This window comes from Rattus norvegicus, chromosome 1, assembly GCF_036323735.1.
Source record: "Rattus norvegicus strain BN/NHsdMcwi chromosome 1, GRCr8, whole genome shotgun sequence".
Lineage (NCBI taxonomy): Eukaryota > Metazoa > Chordata > Mammalia > Rodentia > Muridae > Rattus > Rattus norvegicus.
In genome coordinates, this window is record NC_086019.1 from 25,120,779 (window position 1) to 25,137,302 (window position 16,524).

Below are 16,524 nucleotides of genomic sequence, written 5' to 3' on the forward strand. Positions count from 1 at the left end.
CACATAAGCAAGAGGGCCTGGATTTAGACCCCAGAATGATGGGTCTCCAGAATCCATGTAATGCTAGATTGGCAGGGCAAGTCATATTCCTGCCTGGCTATGTCGAGCCTGGATCCTCAGTGCAAGCTGGCCACTAAGATTAGTATAATAGGTGAGCTCTGGGTTTGATTGAGTACCCTGTCACAAAGAATAAGGTAGAAGGACTGGGAGAAAGATTCTTGATGAGAACCTTGGACCTCTACACACACGTGTACACATACAAATGCATCTGCATACACACAAGCACCTACCCACATACATACACACATGCATATCACACACACAGAGACACAGACTCAGACACACACAGACACAGAGAAGAGAAAGAAAAAAGATTCATGCATCTATAGAACATATCGTGATAGCCTGATGCATGTACATAGTTTAATAAAACAGATCAGCGTGATTAGTATTTCTGTATCTAAATATTTATCATTGGCAATGTGGATAGAAGTTGGGAATCTGAGTTTCCCTTCACTCATTATTTATAAAGTCTAGCGTAAGCTGTAACCTCGCGATTCCACTGTGGAATGCTGCCCTTCATAAAAGTGACCTTGTGCTTCGATTCTGAAAGTGTCTTTTAAGATTAGGTTGGACGCTAATTCTCAAGAAGGACGCTGTTCTCTCCAGGTTGGTGTTCATTTTGTACCTCTCAAATCTCAAGCCTCATAGGTGAGTAAAGTAACTGAAGACAGAGTGTGCTTCAGAAATGAAAACAGCTTGATCTTGAGGAAGTCTGCAGTTTCAAGGAACAAAACAAACTTCAATCATTTTAGGAAGGGAAAGTCACCAAAACAAATGCAATCTGTGGTTTTAAAGGGAAAGGACTGGCAGGTGTAGATGAAACCGAGCTCCCTTCCTCAGAGGGCAGCACACTGTCCTCGGGAGAGATGCGGAGTTAGCCGTGGTGACGTGCTTCTTCCCGAGGGGCCAGGAATGAGGGAGCAGCCTAACTGGTGTGGAATGCTTTGGTTTTCTGGTTTTGTTTGTTTGTTTTGTTGTTTGTTTTTTGTCTCCTTAAAACTTCAGAAGGTAAACCGCAAGACTGAGGAAGCTAAGCAACGCGTTGCTTAATCCACACGTCAGAGGCTCCGGAAGTGGCCCCAAGTCTTGCAGATTCAACAAAACAGTCCCCTTTCACCCTTCCAAGGTTGCCCCCTTGGTTCCCCCTCCCCCTTGGAAGTCTTCTGTTGGCTTCTGAAGTTATGACCCTAAATCAGACTGCTCTGGTTGGGACGATTGGTCGGAGCGTGATGCTCTCCAGCTGGGGACCAGGCAAAGTAGAGTAGCAGGATAATTAGGTAATATAACCAAGCCGGGAGAGAAGAGGGCTAACTGGGGTACACGAGTCTCCTCCAGTTTTATAGGTCACTGTACTTACTTATGGTTTTACTGTTATTGAACATAGAAAGTCTCACAACTGTAGGTCGGAGAAAACCCATGGGGAGAAGTCTAATTCTCTGTAACCCAGCCAAGGATGTCAGGAATGGAAATGTTGGGGGAAAGCGGGGAATGGGGGAGACCCTGTTCTTCACACCATTTTGAGAGTCAAGGTATTTTCTCCCATGGTAGGGGGCAGCCAAGCCATACAGAGCACAGGCTAGATACAGCCAGATTCTGGGAACTAAGACTTAAAAATTTTTTTTTAATTATACTTATTTTTAAAAAAGCTTTTAACAGGAAGAAAAAGGGAGGAGAAAGAGAAAGATGTTTATAGTTAGTAGATAAATTCTAAAAAAAAATTTTTTTTACCTAGCCTTTTACAGGAAAGCCTGCTGACCCTTGATATCACTGCATTCTCCGAAGGCTTTGGAACCAGGCCCTTGGCAAGCTAACTACAGACGAGAGAAGTAAGAGTGCATGGTGGTGGGGCGGGGTGGAGGGGGACCCAGGCTTTGAGGAATCATGTGCCTCTGCTGGGGATACCGAAATCATTTACCTGCCCAGACAAGACATGTTGTCAGGCTTTGCGCCTAGGAGGAAGGAGATTTTGGTGGCAAAGATGAGGGTATTCCCAGGGGCAGAGGTTAACTGCTTCCAGAATCGGGCTGTTGCTGAGTTCAGGAAAGGGCCTCAGGATTGAGGTTATCGTGGTGGCTTCTCAGAAGAGGTCGAGCTGTGGTGGTTGATCAGAGAGGGCTTGGGAAGTACAGGTTAGAGGAAGGAGATAACCACAGCACAAAGGTAGGAAATACGAGGTCACGGGGGAGTCATGGTTGATAAGGAAAGGGCCTCGTGGGGAAAGATCCGCCAGATGTGCAGAGCAGGAGAATTGGGTTCAGATGGCTGCACATGCAGATGCCAACTTTAAAGAAGTCGTTCAACCAAGAGCTTTCCCCCCATCTTTACTTTCCCTGATGTAGTGGTCTTGCCTGCAAATCTCCCCCTTTAGTGTCTTCGTATGTGTCTCTGGTAAAAGCCTATCCCCATGAGAGTTTTGTTCAAATCTCGAGAAATGAAAAGAAAAAGAGAACTTGGTTCTTTTCTTTTAAAACAATTGAAATTGCTTTAAAACCATACATGTAAAGGAGTGCATGCTTGTACACTTTCTACCAGAGTAGCTACGACTGTCGGTCTTTGCGATGTCCTCTGACATTGCAGAACCACACTTTCCCATCTTCCTCTACTCAAGCTTGCTAGAGGAGAGCAAGCCTGGTTTTCTATCTTCATGGTAGATTGTTTTCCTTGTGGCTATACCCTGTGCATGGGGTCCTCAAGATGGCCTTTTTACCACACCTGCTTTCATTATACAGGTAAAACCATACCTATGCTATTTGTCTGTGACCTAAGTTTGTGCTCTAAGCTGTTTTGAGACCCATCCAAGTTTCTGTTTAGAGCAGCACCCTAGGTACAATACATTTGTGGTCTTGATGGTCACTCTTCCTTTCTTCTAGCTTAGAGATAATTTCTCTGTTTCAAAGAAGACACATTCAAGTAAACACTGAAACAGATGAGCAATTCAGAATAAGCAATGTCGGTTACAAATGCCCTGCTCCCTGTTTGTGGGCTTTTCAAAACCTGGCACGTCTTACCTTGGAACTCCTTGTTCTCATAGGAGTATAGGGCTCAGTTTATCATGTCAAGTTCAGTTGGACTTGCCATGACATCGCCTGCACTCTTTTCAGAAGCTTGTGTTTACAAACCACCAGTTCTGCCTCCTGAGCAGAGAGTTCCAGTTACCTAGATGCAAACTGTTCCTCACCTGGAGTCTACTAGCTAAAACCCTCAAGGGCACCTCTGATGGCCCCAGGTTCCTTTTCAGGACAGTTGAGCAAGAGCCTTCACAGGACTTCGGTGCACAGCTCAAGCTCCGGATAGCACTCCTTGCTTTATTTAACCCAGCCCTTCTGGACATGAGCTTGACAGTGCTAATTCTGTTCCATCGCTGTTATCTTTGGTATTTGGGGGCACTAAATGACCAACTTCATAAATAAAATTGTCATCGAAGTGACCCTAGAGGACATTTCTCAGTTCCTGCTGCTCAACGCATTTGCTTATCCATTCAGGAAGGCTTGAAGACTCTGATATAACACAGTGGCACTTTGGTCCTCAGCCTTAAGGGAGAAACGTAATGTTTAAAGTCCTTTAAGCAAAGATAATTTTCAGGAGTATTGACAGCCATTCCATCCATTACTGCCAAAAAGGGAAAGACACTCAGAGTGGAGGAGAATTCGCTTCTCGGGTGTTTCCTTTCTGGTGTTACTTCACGCTCAGTTCTGAATTATAACCAGAACTTGCCTTCCCTCAAGAACAACCTGGGGTGAAAAAGAAAAAAAGAAAAAAAAAACCCAACAAGAACAAACAAACCAAAAACCAAACCAAACCAAAACCAACAAACCAACCTTAAAAAACCCTGAGTTGCAAAAAACCAATGTCTCATTTTTAAAAAGAATCTCTTTAAAGCAATCAGCTCCATAGATTATGCATGTTGTCAGGCATTTTCTAATAGGTAGTGAATGCAAGCTCCAGGAATACTCATTTCCATATTAGAGGGGAAGAAACCCAGATGTCTTTTTCCTTCCATTCTTCCTTTGAAAAACCTGTTTGCTCCTAGAGGGAAGGGTTATTTCTCCTTCCAGAAGCACCACTTTAGGCTTGCGTAATCATTTCAGCAGACTGATGCTTTAATAATGATTTTAAAAATGTGAAATGAAGCCTGCAGTTAAAGTTTATTGAAAACATAGGTTGCTGTAATTTTGTTGACAATGAAAGTACAGAAGTAGAAATGATTGGATTATGCAGCTGCACTCAGATCACATGACCCTTGGCTTTTAGGGTGCAGAGAGATGTTAGTAAAGGCAGCCAGTGTCTCCCCACCCCCTTCACCTCTGGCGCTCAACTTGACAAGCATAAAAAGAGAAATAACATTGCAATGACCCCTTATCTCTTCTTTGCCTTATTATTGTTGTTTTTGGGGGAATGGGAAAATCAACAACCAGCCATATATGACTTATCGGCAAACACCATCATTATGAGACATTCCGTGATGGACTGTATAATGAGATCACCTCCACGTGCCTTTGAAACACCAGCCCACACCCACCACCTCCCATAGAGATTCAAAGAGAATTATGAAAGAAATAACCTAGAAAATGTATCTAGTCTACCCTAACTTGGGAGGGAGAAAAAGGGTCGCCTCACCTTCATGAATATGCCGTCCATCCATAAATATTCACAAACCCCTCTTAAATCAGCAATACGGAATCTACCAGGTTTCCAAGCCCCACTGGGACAGCCCACTCCATCCCTCTTTGCTTTGCTAAATCAACCTGTGCTTAAACTGCCTGTGTCCCTCCATGGAATTCTTTCATTTGAGAAGACAAGGAATAAGTGGCATTGCCCATAGAAGAAATCTACAAATTACGTTCTCTTCAATTTTTTAACCATATATGTTCTTTGATTAGTGTAAATATTCTCTATGCTTCACTCATGAAGAAAATTATTATTAAAAATTTCACTGACAAAATAACAGAGAGCCTGTGAAATCATATGGTCTCAACTGTTAGGCCTTAACCAGAAATTATATTATGCAATCAGCAGCAGACACACATACATACACACTCACATACTCACTCACAGACACTCACATACTTACACACACACTCACACACATACACAACACACACAAACATACAACACACACACATACACAACACACAAAAACATACAACAACACACACACTCACACACATACACACAACTCACTCACATACACACACAACACACACAAACACAAACACAGTCACACTCACACACACATACGCACAACTCACTCACATACACACACACTCACACACACAACACTCACACTCACACATACAACTCACATGCACACTCATAATCACACACAGTCACATAGACACACACACATACTCATATAGACACACACTGACACACATATACTCACAACACACTCATACTCATATACTCACACACACATGTATACATAATCACACCGAGATTCTCTCTCTCTCCCTCTCTCCCTCTTTCTCTGTCTCTCTCCTTCTCTCTCTCTCTTACACACACACACACACACACACACACACACACACACACACACACACACAAACGAACGAAGCTGGAGAAGAGAAAGGCATAGAGAAAAGGGAAGCAGATAGGAGGTGTGTGAAAAGAGGGAGAAAATAACGAGGTAGAAGAAATTGCTCCCATTATGACTTTTAAATAGAAAATACCTTCTAGGAAAGACAATAATAAACCAGTATGAAAACAGAATACAGAAACAGAAAAATGTGTCACCTCAGAAATGTCTGTAGGTACTGAGACTAGAGAACTGTGACTACAATCTTGCTAACCTTTACCATGAGAAATGGTGAATTCAAACGAGGCATGGAACCCTCCTGAACAGGGGTGGATTGGCACCCACAAAGGTGAAAAAGTAAACAAACCAGGGGGCCAGTCTGGAAGTTGAACACTTTTGTTGGGATCCAATTACACCACTGCAACCTAGTGACCTTCTTCATATGGGAACCGGCGATAAAGAATCCAGCAACCCTACCCACATCCAGGGTTATCCGAGGACCCGATGAAATCATCCTTCTGTGACAGCTCGATGAAGGTTGTTAAGCACCAAAGTACAGTATAGCATATGACCGCAGTGAGCGCCGTGCTGTTCCCAGGCCTGCAGTTGGAAAGTCAGATAGAGAAAGGAGGAGGAGGAGTATAGCATTAAAAAGGCAACCTGTTCTATTATCCTCAGTCTGAATTAAAAACAACACAATACAACACAACAAATCTACTTGCAGACTTCTCTTTTTTAAATGCTAAATTTTATACAACAGAGGTTAGCAATGGCATCTGAGCATGGTGAGCTCAAGCATCTAATGATACCAAGGAATTTTGGTCTTTTGCTTTTAAGTGCCTATAACAATCAGTGGAGGAAGAAGGGAGGGAGGCACTTGTGGCAAAGACTGTGGTCAGGGGTCCTTGTCATCCCCACTGGGCTCACTGGAGCCTGCTGCTGAGTGACACCCGGGCAAACTACAGAAGTTCCAGAACCTGCCTGATGGCTTCTTTCTGACAAGCTGAGCCAAGTGTCTCCTGCCAGAGCCTGCTGGTTGACAATAAGAGGGACTCTGTCAGTACAAGGGCGGGTGGTGAGGCAGAGTCTGGCTTCTGACGCAGTTCAAACTTTCCGGGCTCCAGGAAGGAAACTCACATTTTGGAAACAGACAGAAACCAAAAGCTTTCCCCTCCAATTGCTAGCATGTAGGACTGAATTTTGGAGGATTATAAAAAAAAGAACCATTGTTCACCCCCTCCCAGGCCTTAGCAAATCTTTTATCACTTTTAAAAAATTAAAATACAGTCTTCAGCTCAAAGGCTTTGTTTGCATGAGGGTGTATGCTGCCCATGGGTGGAAAAGTTCCCGAACATTTTCCGCTCTCCTATGCTCCTCCCTCCTTTGTCCAGTCATTCAGGTCTTTGTCTATTGTGACCCTAACATGCACCATTTGAAAATTTAAACTTCCAACACCCTAATCATAAAGAAAAGCCAGAATCCTTTTGGCATAGAACCCGAGCCACATGACTCCTTGCGTCCTTAATTAAGTGGTTGTATTCATTAAATGTTACATAGTTAACACAACATCCTTGTCAAAGATGATTCACAGTCAGCAAACCAAAGAATAGAAACAAGTTTGTTCTTAAGAAGGCAGAGTTGTTTTGTATTGAAGTCTCTTCCCGCTTGCAGTCTCTCCCGGCTTCTACATCTGAGGCAGGTGCTGACAGCTGTTATTCTGTGGTAGGAATTGTTAGAACTACCAGCACGGCAGGGTGGATAAATGTCTTCATCGGGAAATCATGTGTTGGTCTGAGATAGGAAGGGCTGATCTGAGCACCACCCTCTCATCAGTCTCACGCATATCTGCTTTCCCGGTAGCTGTCCTCCACAGTGAACTCTCTTCTGATCCCGCTTGAGCTTGGCACATAGCCTTGCGTGCGACTTCTTAGACAGAACCTCGGATCTTACCATTTTCTAAGGAAATTGGTGAGTAAAGAGGTTATCAGTGGTTGTCAGTCTTCTCTGAGAGGATGGACCAGAAATGAAAGGAAAATGCTTCAGACTGCATGAAGAAGGAGGCTGCTTTGTGTAGGAAAGGGCTAGCCTGCAGTCCCAGGACTTTGAAAGCTCTGTCTCAAAGTGGCGTCTCAGGCAAGCTGGAGATCAAGTTTTGAGGTTTTTTTTCATTATCATGCAAGAGCACTTCTACTGCCTTCTGCCTCCAGCACATTTTTACACTTAAAAGCAAATTCAAATTCTTTGAAGATTATAAAAAAGAGAAAGAAAGAAAAAAAATCTTAATGCTAAACAAAATTTAGTCTCACTAGGAAAGTGGTTGATAAATAATACACTCCTACTGCGAATATATTTTCATACTGTTAAATATTTATTTATTAAGAAGTAATATGTTTCTGAATACATCTCTTTTGATAATCTCCCCAGTATGGGAAGTATGCGCTCGTGTATACACACACACACACACACACACACACACACACACACACACACACACACACACACACACACACACACTAGAATGAATGCTTTGTAGGTAAGAGGAAAAAAATTTCTCCGACAGGTTCTTGAGGAAAATGGCTGAGAATGCCAGCTGCTTTGCTTTATCTCAAACAGGTTTATATCCTCCAATAATCTACCCAAAGAGGTGTGTGTGTGTGTGTGTGTGTGTGTGTGTGTGTGTGTGTGGTGTGCTTAGGCTGAACTACGTTTCTGACAATTCCTGTATGTCTCTGAGTAGAGTGAACTATCAAGAAAGGCTTTAATGAGGGACAGTGAGGGAGCCACGAAACACTAGTTTTTAGCTCCCTCAGGATTTTCTGCTGGCTGGGCTCTCCACTGTGAGGCAGGTCCCTGACTTGAAGGAAATCTGACAGAGAGATAGCTATTTGTCTCCTTAGCTTCTTCTTCTTCTTGGTTCCTTCCCTGATGAGTACACAGTAACCTTTGCTGTGGAAAGAAAAAGCTGGTAAGAGATTTGTATGACAAAGGGCGGGAAGCTAATCGCAGAGATATCTAAGTGTTTGGCAAGGGGCTTGTACCTGAGGCTTGATGTGCAACCTGCATCATGACTGGGACCCAGGGATTCCAAGTCCAGAGTACGACACAGGCAGTAGAGCGTATGATCGAGAAGATGCAGAGGCTCTTACGCTGCCAGTTTTGGAGCAGCTTGACGATGATGACTCTTTTGTGAGATACCTTTTTGTCTTGCTACTGGGCCACAGTTGAGACTGAGTCCTTAGGAAAGGATCACCGAGTCACAGTGTGACCTCAGCTAACCCGACTAGTGTTTTCTGTCTTTAGAGTTCAGTCCTCATTGTAGCGCTGAGAGGTTAAGTGCAAGCAGGCTTGGCCTTGAGCGTGTGGGAAGGCAGTATATGCTGCACGAACAAGGAGCTTATATACCCAGGTCCTACTTGTATTGATTTGATCTTTCCCTCAGCCTATGCCAGTGAGCCTCATGGGGGAGCTTAAATGAAAGAGGAATGAGAAATCCAAGAAATCCAACACCAGGTTACAGACATCACTCTAAACCAGACAGCTAAAACTAAAATACATGCTAGAGCCCACTCTCTGTTGGGCCTGGATGTCAGTGGTTAGGGCAAACCTTCCCAGTGTGGGAGACTTTAAATTCAATATTGATTATTCCTTTTGCAAGAAAGGAACATGCTAGTGCATAGAAGCATAAATATATAGCAACTCATGTCCCAGGGATTAGAAGGAACATGATTTTAAAACTATAGAAAAGGAAATCTGACAGAGAGACAGCTATTTGTGTACTTGTGTTCCGCAACAGCTGGAATTGGCTTAAATATTCATGTTTTGTGAAAATTCCCCATGAAGGAGGGTTTTAACTGTCAAATGGATCCGTTTACCCATTGCTTGTCTCAGTCAGCTTTTCCCCAGCAACTGCTGTCAATCATGACAATGATGGTCGTGGAAAAGATGGACGTTACTTACACCTGGTCACAGCAACGTGGACCTCTACATGCTATGACCTATCTAGCCTTACTTTCTGCCATTGCCTAGTCTTCAAAGAGCCAACAACAAGCCCCTGTTATGGCACCATATCAAGCTCCTAGCTAGACATCTATTAGCAGATTAATTTACGCCAGATCATTTTCCTCATGGTAGTGGCACATGTTTTCTCTTACTAGAACAGAGACTCACTGTGAATACATACTTGACTCCCCTACGCACAGTATTTCTGCTAACTGCACCTTCAGGCCCAAATACACAATGGTTTTCCTACAGTATCACTTGTGACCTGGACTTCTTTCATGGCAAATGAGGTACAGAAATGGGTTTATGCCAACTGTTGATCTTACTGTGGTCTTCATTAGCTTGATAGATTGACAGAATGTTCTTTTGAAGGCCCACTTACTGTTCTTTGAGATGCGAAGTTTGACCTAGGTCAGCATGTAATTCATAGTTCTCTTTCTCCTGTAGTAGGATTTAGGAGTCAGGAAATCATATCTCACTACTACAACTAGTGATCTACTGAGCGCAACTCAGTATTAGCATTCCCGAGGCATCAGGCTCTCATGGACTAGGGGTATTAGTTTTAGAAAGAGGAAGGCTTCAGTCCAAAACATGAGTTGATTGAGCTAGGGTGTCCCAGGGTTTCTTGATTCATGACATCAAATCCACAGACAAAAGGGGAGCGGTTTTAAGGAAACCGTATCTACATGAGAAAGTAAAGGCAAGCCTGTGCTAAGGAACTGGAGATCTTAGAGGTTGCCCCCAGTCCTCTCTTAACTGCAATTAAAGGCAATAGGAGACCATTACTCAATTAGCAGAACTGCTAATGACCCAGACTGTCTGAGAAAAAAGATTTGGTTCACATCATTACATAGGGATTCACCACCAACTCAAGTGTTCACTGGGAGGGAAATGAATAAGGGAGACTATAACAGTTCATCTGTGGTCATGTGATTATGCAGACATAAATAATAATTATGGGTCTTTTCATTTTGTTATGGTTGTCTATGTATATGTAATTAAGCGAGTATGCATGTCCCCTCTATTATCTTTGTACGTCTTCTCACTCATCTCCTTGTCATGTGATGTGTAATAGCTTAATTTGTATAGGATAGAATGGCTACTAAAGGGGAAGTGCACATTAGCCGGTGATAGGGTAACATCTTCCAGAGTCAAGAAAAAGAGCCCTAGAGTCCCTTCTGGAGGAAAGTTGTGTGTGATTTTTGGTTGTATTTGGGAGACATATCATGGTGGGTGGGGACAGCTGCACGACCTTAACATGGAATTGAATGCTACACAAGGAGAGATAGAGTTCAGACTGGCAAGGTGCGGCTATTTAGTGGGCAAACATGACTAGGCTGAATTCTGTCTCCCAGAATCCCCTTTCCTGTGTTTTTCTGGGTAGGTGGGCCATGGTGTGAATCCTGGACAAGAACTGGAGGCAGAACCAAGCGGCAGTTACTTTAGAGCTCAGAATGCTGTCTTTCGTTGCTTGCTCATCTCTTGTATGAAGCAGCAGCTAGACCTGCCATCCTCTGGATGATCCTCTGGAAGCTTCTAGAACTTTCCAGCCAGGTCTGAGTGTGTGTGTGTGTGTGTGTGTGTGTGTGTGTGTGTGTGTGTGTGTAGGGCACTGCTCCTGTAGAACACCAAATAGTCAATATAAAAATCATTAAGAGGAAATGACAGATTTTTGTCTTTATGAGTTCCAAATGTATCCTATGTTCATCCAGTCTTTCCTTCTTTATATTCGTTTTCTTTTACACAAAATATGCCCATAGACTTCAATCTCAATCAGCAGATGTGAAGACAATAGCCTCACAGAGGTGGTTTACTACACCCCATAATTTTGGAAGGTTAAATCCTTCACCTACATGATAGGCACGCACACACACACACACACACACACACACACACACACACACAAATACACACGCACATGTCTACCATTTTTTGCTTCCTTTATTAAAACATGATAGTTTTTAACTTTAAAATATTATATCCTTTTACATCATTTCTTCCCTTTCTTCTCTCTAACCCTTACCACATTCTTTCCTGTCAACTCTCATGCCTCCCCCAATTCTTTCCTAAATTCATTATTTTTTTATTATTATTGTCCTTTGTATATGCATAATGATTTTATGTGCTTGAGGTCTTTTTCTGCTTGTGTGCCTATTACCATACATGTGTCTGGACTAGAGTAACATAGTTGTAAGGCGCCATATGAGTGCTGGGTTCTCTGGAAGAGCTGCCAGTGTTCTTCCCCACTAAGCAATCTCTTCAGTCCTGAAAGAGTCTTTGTAGAGCAAAGCCTTGTGGAAGTATGAGCTATATAGTATAAACAGTATTTACTTGGGTCATACCATTCAAATGTTGATGTAAACTGATTTCTAAGAAGCAACCAGATTATCAGAAGGGATATGTTCGGAACATTTCCTTGTAGCAGGAAGATCTAGAAATACAATTGTTAGATCAGCCTCACTGTGGAGAGGAGTATGCTTCTCTGGAAAGGTCTTCTGAAGGTCTGATTCCTCCACATCAAACAGGAACTATCTCCAGTGGAGTAGAGCTAGGCAGCACTGTCTCCAGGGGTTACCTAGGCAACCCAGGACCCAGCCTTCTCCAGTAAGTTCTGAGTGGGATATCTGAGGGAGACACTGAATGGCACCAGCCTGAATAACATTCTTGTTCATTTCCTTTACAGGACAAGTATGTGAATGCCAAAGTCCCCAGTCTGTCCTTTCACTGGCTTCTCTTAGGCCTGGACTGATTGCATGTTGCCCAGAATAGCCAGTAATGAGAGGTTATTCTACAGGGTCTCCAACAGTGAGACTCATAGAAAGCAACATAATGCAGGGGGCATTTGATTGCCCATCAACAATCTAAATTTTTAACAAAGCTCTGTGGCACATTAGATACGTGACTATAGATAAATGTGATTCTTGTTGTATCTTATCTCATCTGTAACTAAAGGAGCTGATCAATGTGATATTGAAAATCTCTGGATTCTGTGCATCTAAGGGTAGACCAATAAAAGCACCAATAATTAGCATGCGCAGTTATGCCAAGAAGGACATACAGTGCCTGGGTTACTATGTTAGGCACAGCCATCCGAGCACCCACCCAGTCACTAGCACATGAACCTCCATTGGTTATCATGTTCGATGCTACAACAGCAGCACCCACTCTCTCATCCAATCATCAGTCATATGACAAGATAGTTCCTGACACTGGAAAGAGAAAGATGAGTCAAAATCGAATCCTCCTGCTATTGCCCGTAGCTCACTAAGGGGAGGTAAATATATTCGTAACTAATGGCGATATGTGGAAATTTCAGGATGTTCAGAACAAAGAAGGTGTTGGATGATATTGTTATCCTGTGAACCCTGGACCAAGTTACGGGTAGACAAGTGGGGAAGTCATGGTCACCCTTACTCCCTGTCATGCATTAGTACTGACAGTTATGGGATTCTTGTGTGTCACAAGTGCCAGCAGGCCTTGAGGAGCAGGGAGAAGGAAAGGGAGAGAACAAAACCCTGTTCTCTACACAGCCAACCACGTAACCATCATGGCTTCTTTACTGAAAGACAACCATAAACTTTCTGGAAAAAAGGAGACATTACCTAAGATTGGCCCGCTTTAACTAGCCCAATGTTATGAATTTACATTTTTTTCATTATAATTGTGGTGTTTTAAAACTGGAGGTTCGTCCTTGTTGGACAAATAGGCATTCTTGAGGTTATGTCACGCAAGCTAAACATACTCACAAATATGCATGTAAACCCCTCAGTTACAGGTTTCAATCCTTACACTTCTATTTTCAAAACACTTTCTGAGGCTTCGCAGTTTTGTCAATAATCAACAGCAAAGTAAACAGCTGTGTGGGTGGGGGCGTGCTAAGGAAAAAGAACACTTTCTGCCCACAAAGTTACTCTGGGTATCACTTCTCTCTCCTTCTCCCTGGCTTGTATAATTGAAGATACTAGTAAGTAAACAGCTCGTGTTCGGATTTTAAGTGATGCGTCGCTCACCACTGGGGAAAGCCATGCCAAGCGTCCCCTCCTCTGGACTTCCATGGAGCCGACAAGGCGGGGCCTGTAGCTGGCTGACTTCCCAGTACCACCCACCACCTCCAACTCCAGAGATGCCATCAGATCCCACCCAAAGGAGCCAGTGGTCCCCAAGAAACAATGAGCCATTCTTACAAGACACAACCGGAGCTCTGTTGCTGTTGTACAGGAAGGTCGGATAAGATCTCCCAGCCCCAGCATTCCTTTGTGTCAGCAGCCACAAGTGGGATGTTCCTTCTATGGGCCTCGCAGGGCGAGAGGAAGCAAGCTTCGAAACACAATGTTCATTGAAATCTGCTTTCATCTGAGGAATCCCCAAGTGGCTTCTGCTTCGAGGTGCATTCTGTCTGCAGCTGAGCCCTCTTGATGCATTTCCGTTGTTTGTTCTGGAGGGAAGGCAGCACCTTCATAAGACTAGGTAAAGGGCATCCCATTGTGCTGGATAAGGCATTATGTGTCAGGATGTCTCCAGTGAGTCTGGAGCCTAGAAGGTGCAATAAAAATAAAATAAAATAAAAAAAAAAACAATTGAGTCCTTCAACATTCCGGCTCATGGATGGAGCAGGGGAACAGGACGCCTCCCTGGTAACTCCTGGGGTTGCACAGCTTGCTGCATGACCTTAGGAGCAGGAAATCATTCATTGCTCAAGTTGCAACCTTGGGCACAACGCCACTGGCCACAGTGGCAGAACTGAATAGTATCCTTAGCATTTGCTTTCTAGAACTTTCCCAAAGCAGGATGGACCCCGTGAGCCACTGAGGGGACACAGCAGGAAGAGAGAACCAGTGTCAAGAGTAAGTGAGAAGCCACTCCATGTAGGCCTCAGGGTTCAACCACCTTCTCATGCTGGAGGAAAATCATTCTGGGTACAAAATGATTCTCTTTTATTAAGAACTGTTCCAAGTTAGCACACAGGGAAGTGAGTAACACTATGTGGTACTTCTATTCTTTTTTGCTAAACCCTCTTTCTTCATCTTCTATTTCCTTCCTTTCTGGCCAAATTCACCTGAGCCCTCTAGCTTATAAGACAAGGCAAGAGGAACGACCCATGTCCCGTGCGGGCAGAATAAATATTGCCTTTCATATCCACGACACTTTTTAACTCTGTAATATGTATATACAAAAAATAGTTTTGAAAGGTTCTATATTTTATTACTGGACAAGCCACAACCCTAATTTAGACATGAGCAAGTCTCCAGGTTAAGCATGTGGAGCTCTGTCTTTTGGGACTGATCGATGACCAGGAGTCATTTAAACCCCTAGTCTTGCCTCTGTGCGAATCCTTTCAGATTCAGCTTCCTCCTCCTCCATGCCGTCTCCTGGAGTTCTTCTTGATCTTGTTACCAGTTTTCCTTAAATCCATTGAGGAATAGGACGATTTTGCTTTTGTCTTTTGTGGCCAAGAATTGCTCGATTCTGAAAGTCTTGTGAGAAGACATGGCAAGGAGCTGAATCAGGTGTAGGGTGCAGGATGGTGGAACGAGAGAGAGGCTAAGCACACTTTTTATTGTACATACATGAGCATTTTTGCTTATATCTGTGCCTGTGCACCGTGTGAGTGAAGGGCCTGTAGATGCAAAAACAGGGCAGTTGATCCCCTGGAACTGAGGTTAAAAATGACTGTGAGCTGCTATGCAGGTGCTAGAAATCAATACCTGTTTCTCTGGAAGAGCAGCTCTTAACCTCTGAGCCATCCATCTACCTACTCTGCCCTTATTTCCCCACTCAGATCTCAAAGTAAATGGAGAAGTGAGGTAGGTGTGTTTGTTTCAGCAGTAGAGGGGGGTTGGTAGTGAAAGCAAGGTTAGGGGTCTTGAACCCCAAATTAGAGCTGTTAGCAGAACTTAGGATCAGCTTTCCAATCCAGTCTGTGTTTTCAGGTGGGGTGCCTGCTCTAATTTGATTTCTATTATTGCTAAAAGTAGGTTGGGCAGGAAAGGGCTTATTTAGTTTTATAGCTTACAGTCTGCCATGAGGGGAAGTCAAGGCAGAAACTCAAGAGGAACCCAGGGTCAGGAACTGAAGCTGAGGACACACAGGAGTGCCACTTGCTCGACTGTTCCCCATGGCTTGCTCAGTTTGCTTTCTTAGACACTCCAGGCCCCCCTGTCCAGAGGTGGGATGCTCACGGTGAGTTGAGCCCATCCTCGTCAGTGGTTTAAATGAGAAAGCATCTTACAGACTTGCCCACAGGCCAGTGTGATGGAGGCATTTTCTCAATTGAGGTTCCTTCATCCCTGATGGCCTGAGCTTATATCAAGTTGACAAAGACAAAAAAGCAAGCAAGCAAACAAACAAATAAACACGCAGTCTAATATCTAAAACATGAGGACAGGCCAGAAATGGTGACGTGCACATTTAATCTTAGCATTCGAAAGTAGAAGCAGGAAGATCTCTGTGAGTTCAAGGGCAGTCAGGTCTACATAGTGAGTTTGAAACAACAGAAGACAAATGTGTACAATGGGTAATCTCTATGCTGAGGGTAGGGACCAGGCTTCATCCACATCAGAGGCTATCTTTGGACAGTGACACTTGAAAAACCTGGAAGACATTTCTTAGAATCCAGTGTACTTGTTCTAGCCTAAAAGAACAAGCGTCACTCTTAGGACTGACGCAGGACACTGACAGAAACCACAACCCAGGTAGTTAACTTTCCAAGAAGGAAATAAAGAAGTACTAAGAAGTCAAAGTTCCAGTTACAATTTATGAAACTAACGTAAGTGTCTCTTGAAATGGCTAATTTTCATCTGAGCTACTGACAAAACTCTTTAATTCTGGGAAAATTTTGTTGAATCTTTGTAGAAGATTCTCTGTGAAAGGATTACCCAAACTTTGATAGAGCCGTCTTTCTTGACTTAAATTTCGAATTCCTGAATGTAACTCCCTCCCTCCCTCCC

At 43.4% G+C, this 16,524-nt stretch overlaps 1 protein-coding gene and 1 long non-coding RNA gene across 24 annotated transcripts in view; one reads left to right on the forward strand and one right to left on the reverse strand.

Moving 5' to 3' along the window:
- The window catches only part of 1700020N01Rikl (RIKEN cDNA 1700020N01 gene like), a 133,155-nt gene that overhangs the window by 39,475 nt on the left and 77,156 nt on the right, over positions 1 to 16,524 (reverse strand). For 15 of the 18 annotated variants that reach the window (XR_010062823.1, XR_005497687.2, XR_005497666.2 and 12 more), the window contains exons 4-5: positions 13,762 to 14,110; positions 6,056 to 6,178 (exon numbers count right to left, since the gene is read on the reverse strand). The exons of 1 other annotated variant lie outside the window; for it this stretch is intronic. The gene's annotated coding sequence lies outside the window, so the exon portion shown is untranslated. The remainder of the gene's footprint in view (positions 1 to 6,055; positions 6,179 to 13,761; positions 14,111 to 16,524) is intronic. 2 more of the 18 variants (XR_010062830.1, XR_010062824.1) reach the window with 1 other exon arrangement.
- On the forward strand, positions 556 to 14,151 carry LOC108349469 (uncharacterized). Of its 6 annotated transcripts, XR_005497703.2 has the most exons (5): positions 556 to 1,340; positions 1,796 to 1,889; positions 7,439 to 7,546; positions 12,103 to 12,181; positions 12,261 to 14,151. It is a non-coding gene; the product is annotated as an uncharacterized LOC108349469 (long non-coding RNA). The 6 variants fall into 6 exon arrangements; XR_005497700.2 differs by having other exon boundaries at positions 557 to 1,340; positions 12,103 to 14,151; XR_005497701.2 differs by having other exon boundaries at positions 559 to 1,340; positions 7,439 to 12,181.